The sequence below is a fragment of the Gymnoscopelus braueri genome (assembly GCF_963280865.1).
Source record: "Gymnoscopelus braueri genome assembly, chromosome: 12".
NCBI classification, from domain to species: domain Eukaryota; kingdom Metazoa; phylum Chordata; class Actinopteri; order Myctophiformes; family Myctophidae; genus Gymnoscopelus; species Gymnoscopelus braueri.
This window is the reverse complement of record NC_137614.1, coordinates 36423858-36435604: the sequence shown is the minus strand read 5'-3', so window position 1 is coordinate 36435604 and position 11747 is coordinate 36423858. Positions and strand designations below refer to the sequence as shown.

The 11747-nt window shown below is 40.6% G+C and overlaps 1 long non-coding RNA gene across 1 annotated transcript; it reads right to left on the bottom strand.

The window, feature by feature from the left end:
* Positions 1-4968: 4968 nt before the first annotated feature.
* On the bottom strand, positions 4969-11153 carry LOC308097097. The gene is made up of 3 exons (XR_013934182.1): positions 11017-11153; positions 8992-9030; positions 4969-6294 (listed from the first exon to the last, which is right to left on the bottom strand). It is a non-coding gene; the product is annotated as an uncharacterized lncRNA (long non-coding RNA).
* Between the last annotated feature and the right edge of the window lie 594 nt (positions 11154-11747).

The following is an 11747-nucleotide window of genomic DNA, read 5'->3' as shown; positions in this document are numbered from 1 at the left end:
GACCAATGCAATGTTGCTATTATGGGTGTGGTAATCTGCACACTGCACCAAGGTGCTATGAGGTAAAACAGCCCTGAATTAGTCATGGGTGTGTTTGGGCGTTACTTTAATCAATCCAATCAGAGTACACGCTGCCATTCTCTTTAGATCAAGTGGTGCGTCAACCGTGCGTTAAGCGGTGAGAGCAAAGCTCACATTGAAAGGACCAAAGAGACAAGCTACTGTTGGCCAAAATATCTGATCTCCAAGCAGTAGTGTAATTTGCCTAGGGTTGCTGGGTTATGACAACCCATACACGGGACTTCCACACAAGGGGGCCCTCCAGGAGGAGATTCATTAATTAATTTAAGTTTATTAATTTAGTTTTCCGGTGGAAACCGGAACGCTCGTCCCAAAACACATTCGCCCCATTTGTTTGGAGGACCGAGGCCGCCGGATTAGACCCGGGACTTGGGTGTTTTAGGACGAGTGTTCTTCTATTCCATTTTGGAATGGAGAGTGGCGTGATGGAGAGAAAAAGGACGAGCCGATGTTTCCTTTTAGCTTGATATTGTTTGATGGAGAGACAATCATGACTGATACACATGAAAGAAGACACTTCACAGCTAATAGAGAATTATTTTTTTTAAGAATCGGTTTAGAAATGAATGAGTACTGCTTAGTTAAACTGCTGGTGTCTTTACAACATAACATGTCTTTTTGACGTGGTCTGACCACGTCTTGGTGGTATGTGGTGAGTCTTTTTAAGTTAAGGTACATAATAGCAGATACCATATTGCGTTTGCCTTAACATATGAACACTCCACCATGCCTAAAATATGCTGGCAAGTCTTATTACTTAAATGTTTACGCTCAGCACACCTTGCATAAAAGGGATTGCGCATTATATGGTGGCGTTATCACCTAATTATCACCTAAGACGTGGATTTAAGACGTGCAGTCTCTCAGGCAAGGAGAAGACAACCGAACACAACTCTAACCAGCCACCGGCAGCCTCTTGTCACATTATTCTGCTCCTGTAGATGGTCACACATTTTCCTTTAGCACACTAATAGATCTGTTTCCTCTGCATTAGTTTCTCCTTTGTTATTTAAATAATACATAAATAAATATTAGTGAGCCATGGACCAGGTGCACATGGGTCTTAATGGGTTAAATACACAATGGTATGTAATCAAAACACACCTAATGACTAATTAATAGACTAAAATGTCTCATTTCGTACGTTAAGCCTAGGTTACACACTGTATACCCAGCAGGACATACACTGAAGGCTCTGGCACCACTGTAGACTATAGCAGTGGTAACCAACCTTTTCAAGCCCAAGAGCACATTTTATTTCCAATAGTAAGCCAAGATCTACCACTAACATAATATTTTATGTTTATTATGTTTAAAAAAAAACACTTGTCACGATTGCTATTTCTGACAGGCTCAATGCATGTGCATACATCCACACAAAGACTAGTAGTTTAAATAAGAATAAAGATGATAGTTATATAATCAATGCCTAACTATTAAGAAAAACGTATTAGAAATATAAATATTAGGACAAAAATACAAATAAACTTCTTTGTTGAGTTATTTTTTAAATAAAACAAAACACAAAGGACATGAAATAAATTGCTTTTACAGATTTCTTCTCTTCAATGCACAATATTTAGTTTCTCAGTTCTCAATTTCTCTGGATTTTCACATTTACAGATATTCTGTTCAAATGACAAAAATGCATCCATGACCATATATTTGCACAGATATGGTGACAGATACAATACTCTCAGGATCAGCCCACCTTTAATGAGACTTCTGTGACTGCACATTATCTGCAAGCCATTTGAAATCTGGTTGATACTTAGTGAATGCCAGTCAATAAGATGTGAGTCAGTCATACGTGTTCTAAACTTGTATTTTATTATTTTAAGTAGGCATGCAGCTTAGGTGCACAATACACAATCAGGGGATACTTCACTAGTGACCAAAAGTCCAGGTTTCTAGCTCTGCCCTCCAGTTGGTAGTCAGTTAGTAGTTAAAAAATCTCCATTTCAACACCTGTAGTTAATGCAAACACATCCTGCATTTTAACTGACGGCTGTTCAATGTCAATTATGAGGAAAGGGTTTGATACAAAAACAGCTACTTAACTCATGCCTTGTACCTCAACAAATCTACGGAAAATTCTGATTTCAGTTTGTTGAATTGGGCACAGAATTGTTCGGGATGAAAAGCAGTTGTCTGTGAGGTTTTGTGACACCTTCTCAAGATTTGGGAAGTGTGTCAGCCTTACACGTTTTATCTGAGAGCTCCACCAATCGAGCTTCCTTTTGAATGCGTTGACTGCACTGATCATTTGACCAATGCCTCTGTCCTTCCCTTGCAATTCTCGGTTAAGGTTGTTTAGTTTTGCTGTCAGGTCCGTAAGAAAACCCAAGTCCAATAACCAAGCATCGTCAGACATCAATGATCTGCTCATACTCCTCGTCCCTCGACTTCAGAAAAATGATCTCTGGCAGTAAATCCAGAAAACGCTGCAGCACGTTGCCCCGACTGAGCCACCTAACGTCTGCATGAAGTATCAAACCTCCATATGCAGAGTCAGTGCCAGTGCTCATTGAAATTTTCAGATTCTTCTTTAAGAAGATTAGTTAACATTCTTTGAAAATTTACGATTTTTCCCATTCCAAGTGGCTATGACTGACTTCCAGTTTGCGGGCCTTGGGTAGACAACCCGGCCTGGCGGAGATTGGTGGAGATCTGCGCTCTGAGGAGGACCATTCTAGTTAAGGCAGTCCATCAATTCTACATGACTCAGCCCTTTAGTAACTCTTGCCTTAATTTCTCATACATCACAGGCAACACACTTGTGCTCAGTGGTGTAAAGTCACTAAGTACATTTACTCAAGTACTGTAAACTTTTGAGGTATTTTTACTTTACTGGAGTATATCCAATATTCAATATTTTTACTCCATTACGATTATTTCAAAACTTTAGTTACAAGTTACTTTGCAGATATAAATTTAAATGTATTATTATAAATCATACATTAACCACTTTAGCCCTATTTTATAACTATCTGAAAATAGCTGATCTACAAGCTCACATCAGTCACATGTCTCATCACCACGCGTTGTGAGCTCGTAGATCTGATATTTTCAAACATTTGTACTTTTACTTTTGGTACTTTAATTATATTTTGATGCCAATACTTTTGTACTTTTACTCAAGTAACATTTTGAACACAGGCCTAAAAAGTATTTCTACATTGTGGTATTGCTACTTTTACTTAAGTAAAATATCTCAGTACCACTGACTTCCACCACTGCTTGTGCTCAAATGCGATCTGCTGCGATGGCACTTTGTAACGTTGTAGAACACTGTTTGAAGATTTAAATCCAGCGTTCTCCACCACTGAAAAGGCTTGCATGTCACAAGACTGCGCTTGTTATTTCTTGAGCGTGACCCGCAAGTTGAATTATGTGTGTGCGGAATGTGCAGGAAAACAACAACGCATGGCTTCCCTTGGACCAGCGTTGCCAGATTTTGTGAGAGAAACAAGCAACCAGGTCTATGAAAAGAAGTCCAAAATAAGCGACTAGGGCAGTTCAGTCAAACTTTATTGTTGAATGTTGTTTTAGAGCAGTGGTTCACAAACATTTTCATGTCAAGGACCCCCAATATATTCAAGCGACTTTACAGAAAAACAAGCCGAAAGTAGCTTATAATAAGCAGACTTGGCAACACTGCCTTGGACGCACCAGAGCCATAAAGAGAGTTATGACGCTAGCGTTGACTCCCATTGTAAGAATGGAATGCGGAAGTGCTCTGTCTATCTCAATGAGATAGTTCCAATGTTTGGAACTATAATCCCTGGCAGCCCGCTTTGCGGCGAGATCAAAGCGTGACGTTACTCTCTCTTCTACACTCTGGGACACACTAGTCTAGTCTACACTACACAAATTCTGTGTATTGTCGATGGCTGCCCGTCTGCCACCGGGCCCACCCCGCGATCGACTTAAAAGGCTTTGATGATCTAGCCTGGTAAACCCTCCCAGACAGCACAGCGACATAGCGCCGATGTAGTGCCTATGCCTACATCCCTCTGTAGCATTGTAGGGGCTATGTCGCGTGGGGAGCGTTTGCTCACTGGGAAGATGTCTCCGCGACGTCGCTGGCCGCTTTTGCGCCGACATCGCTGCTCTCTCTGTGCGATCTTAATTCCGACGGTTGGAGGCTTATCCTCCCTTCACCCTCTCCTCATTCTCTCCTTGTCCTCTCTTTATCCTCTCTTCTCACGCTGTCCATTCTACACTTATTCTACACTACTCTACATGTGCAAACATTGTTTTATGATGGTTAATATTTTCCAAAAATCTAAAATGAATAAATCATTTATTAGAAAAAGTCCTTACCTGCTGTACCTGGTAATGGAAGCCTTTCATATGATAAATATAAATTAAAATGTCTTTGGTCTCTTACTGGATATTTAAATATAAGTTAGTTTAACAGTAATAGTTTTCCATTGTTTAGCCTACCACTGCATAGAAATGACACATTTTCTTACTATACATTTTAAAATTGTTCTGCAAAATTCTACTTCATTCACAATACCCCTTTCCCTGTTTCAACAAAGAAACATTTAGCAAAGCTTTGTACAAAACCTTTTTCTTTATGTAGTCTGTTATTTTCAGTGCAAATATAATCATAATATACAGAGCAGTATATAAAAAGTCCAAAAAGTGCAGTGTCACAACACCAGTGGTGGAAAGAGTAGGCCTACTCACATTTTTTATTTAAGTAAAAGTATCAATACTGCAATATAGTACTCTGTTACAAGTAAAAGTCCGGAATTCAAAATGTACTTGAGTAAAAGTACAAAAGTATTGGCATTAAAATGTACTTAACACCATATTGGCCAATTTTGGCCAATGTTTTTGAACGATGTACAAAAAAGAATTTCACCCACTTTTTTACCTTGTAAACCTGTGATGTGACAATAAAACTGATTCTGATTCTGATTCTACTTAAAGTACCAAACTCATTATGCAGAATGTCACAAATGTCAAAAATTACAGGCAATTTTAAAATAGTCTGCATTGTGGCTTGCAGGGATCCCAGTCAAAAGCTTTATTGTATGATATACACCAGGGGTCTTCAACAGGGGCTCCGGGACCCCTAGGACCCCTCAGAGATACTGAAGGGGGGCCGCCAAATCTTTGTGTGATATGGATTTTTTTCCTCATTTTTTACATTAACCACTTGAACCCTTGCATCCCTATTCTGGGTGGAACATTAGCCGAAAATAGCATACGAGCTTGTAGATCTGCTATTTTCGGCAATGAGGTTTTGTGTACAGGGAAAAAAAGAGCAGGTCAAAGCTCAAGCTTACAAAGTATTGAGGGTTTTAAGTGGTTAAATGTCTGAAAACACACATTTAACATGAATCCAGTATGTAGCGGGGGGTCCCTGCTCCATCTCTCTCTCAGCTAAGGGGTCCTTGGCCTGAAAAATGTTGAAGACCTCTGATATACCCAATAAAGCTTTTAACTGGGTGCCCTGCAAGCCATAGTGTGCAGAGACTGCAGACTATTATTTTAGAATATTTAGTAAATGAATGCCCTACTTTGACATACAAGAGGAAGGAAGCTGGCTAAGTATCATAAGTGTCCTTGAGCGAGACACTGAACCCCTACTGCTTCCGATAGTCGGTTGGTGCCTTGCATGGTTTCCTCCGCCATCGGTGTGTGAATGGGTGAATGTGAAGTACATCGTACAGCGATTTGAAGGACCGGAAAGACTATAAAGGCGTTAAATGCATAAATGCAGTCCATCTACCTGTGCACAAGATGTAACAACATAAAACAACCTTGAACCATGAGTTTAAGTAGCAAAAACAGTGAATCCACAAGCTCACAACGCATAGCGACAGAATGTGAGCTTATAGATCTGCCATTAAAAAAAAAAAATTAAAGCGAAAGTGGTCAAGTGTGTCTGTGGGTTTAAAAAATATTTAACCAATGAAAAGAGCTTGTGACTAAATACTACATTGGAACACAGGTTCTTTTTCCCCATTTCCTGAAAACGAAACAGTTTTAGACATGCAAGGTTTCCGTTTCACGCTGACGATATGATAAAGCTGAGGAGCCCACAAAGACAAGAAGACCACTTCATTCTGTTGTTGATTGCAGTCCGTTTCTTTAGCCCCCACCACACTTTCGACCTGAAGCCTGTTTGAAGTGATCGGTCATGGCGCTGTTGACTTGATGCTTTGTAGCATGTACATGTAGTCCCAATGGCTTCTGCAATGAAAAAACAAACAAACAAAAAAACATCAACAGCAAATATACTGTAGATGTTGCGTAGTACAGACAAGGAAAAAAAATCCTTCATGACTATACATCTTATCAATCACATGTGTACACCGTGAAGAAGCAATCAACAGATAACTCTTCCACTGACAGAATGGATGGCTGTCTTTCTTTTTAAGATATTTTTGGGGGCTTTTTCTGCCTTTATTGATAGGAAAGTAGACTGACAGGAAACGGGGAGAGAGATGGGGGGTGACACACAGCAAAGGACCACTAGGCCAGCGGGCGCCCCAGTGGCTGTCTTCCTTAAGGCGCTCTTCCCATGTTGTAAAACAAAAAAGGCTTGCACACTGTGGGCTCCTGTTGCAAAGTGCTTCATTGCACCCGAGTGCTGCTGTGACGTTTCAGGCTTTCGCCATTCTCCCGTTTAAGGAGAAGAGCATTAATATGACCACCTCGTCGTGGAAGCCTCCCAATATGGTGTTATATATACACTACTGGTTCTCAACCTTTTCAGGCCGTGACCCCCCAAAATGATCATATTTGAACTGGGGACCCCCTCACCCTGATAAGCACTTGGAATGTAAGGAGTTGAGGCATTCAATTTAGTTTGACTCGGTTCCACAGATAAATATTGTGAAAATAGCAGATCTACAAGCTCACAATGCCTCGCGTTGCGAGGCGTTGTGAGCTTGTAGATCGGCTATTTTCACAATTTTGTTATATTAGGCTATTTGACAATTTGGCCAATGTTTTACCCGTTTATGGTATAGTTTGATGCAGTAATGGTCCCCCCCAAAATCATGTGGGGACCCCCCTGGGGATCCCGACCCACAGGTTGAGAACCACTGATATACACCAATATAGTGTTAGTTAAAGGGATATTTCACTTTAAAAAAAACTTTTGCTCATTTTATCGTCTACTCAGGCTTTAGTGAGCCCCCCAGACCGTTTATAAGTCGCTTGATTCAGTATTTAGATATTTGATATTCATTTTATCAGACACGCCCCCTTCCTATACAAACCCATTATAACTTCAAACTTCATTTTTAACCCGTTAGATTCATCAAAAACACCCGTCCTTGGTTCTGGTGACTCACCCTGCCCTCCTAATACATGAGGGGGCCGTGTTTTTTTGATTACTTTTTTCATTTATTTTAAAAAAAATGTAATACATTAAAAAATGTAATAAAATAAATGAAAAAAGTAATCGAAAAAACACGGCCCTATGGGAAGGGGGCGTGTCTGATAAAATGAATATCAAATATCTAAATACTAAATCAAGCAACTTAAAAATGGTCTGGGGGGCTCTCAAAAGCCTGAATAGACGATAAAATGACCAAAAGTTTTTTTTAAAGTGAAATATCCCTTTAAAGCCTTGCATCTCTTCGATGCCATAGAGACACACGGCCGGAAGCGGAAGGCCTATAAATCCACGCCCACTTTTGACACTCGGGGTCCGTTAGAACGATGAACTGCAGCTCTCAATGCAATCTCTATGAGAGGCATTGTAAAATACCGTCATTTCACTGGTTAACTACTGAGGCTGTAGCGATTTTTTTTGTGTTCTAATAATCTGTCCCATTTGTTTAATTTGTCCTTTTTAATGTCCCATATCTTTCATCTCGATATACTACCCACAATATACTATAATATACTCCATCAGTATGTCAAAACCGCTAGCATCGGAGATCCACGGACGATCACACAATCACAGGACGCATCCCTTGAGGTTTTCAATACCCAGAAAACTGACGAAAGTGGCTTTTGGTCATTATCTCTGGAACAGAAGGTCCAATCTGCTCAGTTCAAAGCTTGTTGGATGCGTGACTTTGAGGACATTAAGCACGCAATGACACGTTTTCTGGTTTTCTTTTTTTTTTAGGGGAGGCGAGGTCTTAGTTGGGCAGGCGACCGCCTCTCCTGACAGTGGGTACGCCACTGGTCGGCGCTCGGCGCTGGTAAAGACAGTGATGTCACTGAAATGCCCGTCTGCTGTCTACCCTCTGCTGTGTTAGCATTATGGGTAACTCGTTAAAGTGGCAAATTAAATGTGAAACACATCAACTATTAAGAAAACAAGAAGATATGTTGACAAAGACACTCCATACATTTGGAAACATATTTTTATTTAAATCAATATCCTCTTCAGTTAATGCAGGATAATTTTAAAAGTAGGCTAACTTTCATATCCTCTCATAGGGAATGCATTGGCAGCTGCAGTTCATCGTTCTAACGGACCTCGAGTAGCGGCGCTGTCTCAAAAGTGGGCGTGAAATTTGTAGTCCCCGTGTGTCTCTATCACTGCAACACCAAATCCATTGTGCCGAAAATAGCTGATCTACAAGCTCACAACACGTTGCAACGCGACATGTTGTGAGCTATAGATCGGCAACTTTCACAGATGGTTTGTCTATTATGACGTGTCCAGAATAGGGACTATAGGGTTAATGTGGCTAAAATGTACCTTGTGCAGTCTTCACTCTTTGCTGTAAAGGAATATGGTCCCAATGTTGAATACAAAATACAGTTTAACACTTTCCAGCTCTACAGATTGTTAGCCCTGTGCCGTTTTCTTCAAGAGGGCCTAGAGCATATTTAGTTTTTGGCCTGATAATGCATGTGAGAAAACGAATGAACAAAAACAGTCAACATAAACAATATTTTAATATATACATATAGAGATACCTTGTGCTCTTGATGTGCAGTAGAGAGTACTTTCAAGATCTACAGCGGAAAACACAATGAAATAAATTCAATGTTATGTGGTTTGACATTTATACTTGCTGCTATAAAGATTGACATTACGGTATCAAGCTATTTTGATTGATTGAATACATTCCTGGTGTCAAGCTTAGAAGACTTGTCTAGGACCAGTTGCAAATTGCAGACAGGTGCTCTTTATGGCGGTTTTGAAGGAGGGTACGGAGTCTCACTTTTTGATGGGTGTTGGTAGGGCATTCCACACTTTGGTGGCATAACAGAACAAATTTAACCCCAAGTTTGTGCCGAATCTGGGTTGAACGAGTTCAGTGGAGCTCCTTCTGATGTTGGGCCTGCATGTGTCTCTCACGTTCTTGAAGCAGTTAGATAGGTACATGGGCTCAATGATCCCTTGAGTATATTGAAGACCAGGCCCATTGCAAGTTGCTGTACTCTGTCCTCTACCCTGAGCCATCCCACCCTATAGTATAACTAGAAAAAGTGCTCCTCGGAGCACAGGTCTCCGCCAGGTCAGGTAGGTTATTGTGGCCTCCTGGTGGCGCTATAATAGGCCAATGTGAAAAGGGTGGCATTTCTTCCTCTGCCTAGTGGGAATGTGCATGCATTCATGATTTGAGGCATTTTGTTCCAAAAATGTGTTTTGCTAAAGTAGACCTGCTGGTGGCGCTATAACAGGGCAATGTGAAAAGGGTGGCATTTCTTCTGCGGCCTAGTGGGAATGTGCGTGCAAATTTTCAGGGAAATCGCACGCCGCGTTCATGCTTTGAGACATTTTGTTCAAAACGGACCAATCCTGCAAACTTTGGAAGCCAACCTTAGCCAATCAGGATGGAATATGAAATATCGGACAGATGAGTCTTGATCACATGACTATAGAGATACTGTGTACAGATTTGTGTGATGTTTGGATAAGATCTGAGGATTAATATCCAAAAATGTATTTGACATAAGTCGGCCTCCTGGTGGCGCTGTAAAAAGCAAATGTGAAAAATGCAGTGCAGATGTTTTTCCTTGGCTTCTAGGGAGTGTGCGTGCAAAGTTTCACGCAGATCGGTGCAGTTATAGTTAAAAATGCAAATCGGCCTGTTATAGCGCCACCATGAGGCTGATTTGAAAAGTTTTAAGTGGAATTTCTTCCTCGGCCTAGTGGGAATGTGCGTGTGCAATTTTATGGAAATGACAAGCTGCGTTCATGATTTGAGGCAGTTTGTTCAAAACTCACCAATCCTGCAAACTTTGGAAGCCAACCTTAGCCAATGAGGATGGAATATGGGAAATTGAAGAGATCCGGGTTGATCACATGACTATAGAGATACTGTGTACCGATTTGCATGACGTTTAGTTAAAAGCTGTAGGAGTAATAGGAAAAAATGGGTTTTGCACACATCGGCCTCCAGGTGTCGCTATAACAGGCCCATGTGAAAAATGTGGGGCAGAGGTTCTGAATTGGCATCCAGGGAGTGGGTGTGCACAGTTTCGCAGCGACCGGGCCAACGGTGCCGGAGATCTCTCACACACACACACACACACACACACACACACACACACACACACACACACACACACACACACACACACACACACACACACACACACACACACACACACACACACACACACACACACACACAGAGCAGGGGTTAGGCGAGTCCTAGGTGTGAGGTTTAGTAGTAACCTGATCAGTTTGTTTTGGGAGGTCTGAAGTTTTGCTTTTAATGCCTTTGAGGTACTAGTGTACCATGAGGTGTATGCATGGTCATAAAATGGGCTTGCTTCAGGGGATTAGGGACTATGAATTAATCAACATAGCCTTTCTTTAAGTATACCTGGTGTTGAGGTGTGGGGAGGGGCTGTCACCAGCATATTTGACATGGCCGGCATGTACCTGGGAGGATACTTATTCCATATGTACAGTGGAATACATTGTCTTCATAATTAGCTACAATGAGGACACGTTGAATAAAAAAAAGATACAAATTGAAAACTTACATTTAGGTGTTGGGTGATCACTGATAAGTCTCAGAAGTGTCTGGTGTTGGCTGAGCTGCTTAAGTCCCGTCATGCCGTGGTCGCCTGCCGCTAGCTGCATATCCTTGGTCTTCTCTGGTCATATGTCTTGTTTATAGATCACAGAATCAGTACCAACAGCCATCAGACAAAAATCTCAAGGCACCAAGCATGACACACAATAACAGATAAATGTCAGTATTAAAGGAGAATTTTGGACTAAAGTTTTCTTACCTTTTCTATGACGTTATGATATCTTAGGATGAATGGTACAGTAGAAAAATTTCATAACTCCACCCCTGAGCCGCCACAGCTTAAAAGGTGCGCGGATAGGCCTTAGGTTAGATCACATATTTTAATAGCTTTAAAAAAAAAAAATTGGTGAGATCTGACCATCATAGTGACAAAACAATATCCCCCCAAAAAAAAAAAAAAAAAAAAAAACAGAAGTCTCGCTAGACGAGATTGAAATCTCGAGATTTCAATCTCGTCTAGTGAGACTTCTGTTTTTTTTTTTTTTGGTTGCATAGTGTTCTGATCTCACCAAAAAAATTATAAAAAAAAGCTATTAAAATATGTGATCTAACCTAAGTTATATATGAAAAATATAATGAAAATAAATATGGTACTGGTTGCTGTGTTTCTCTGTACCTTTATCAGTCTATTTTTAAAAATAAACATTTGTTTATCATTCAATTAGTTCTTTTTTGTCA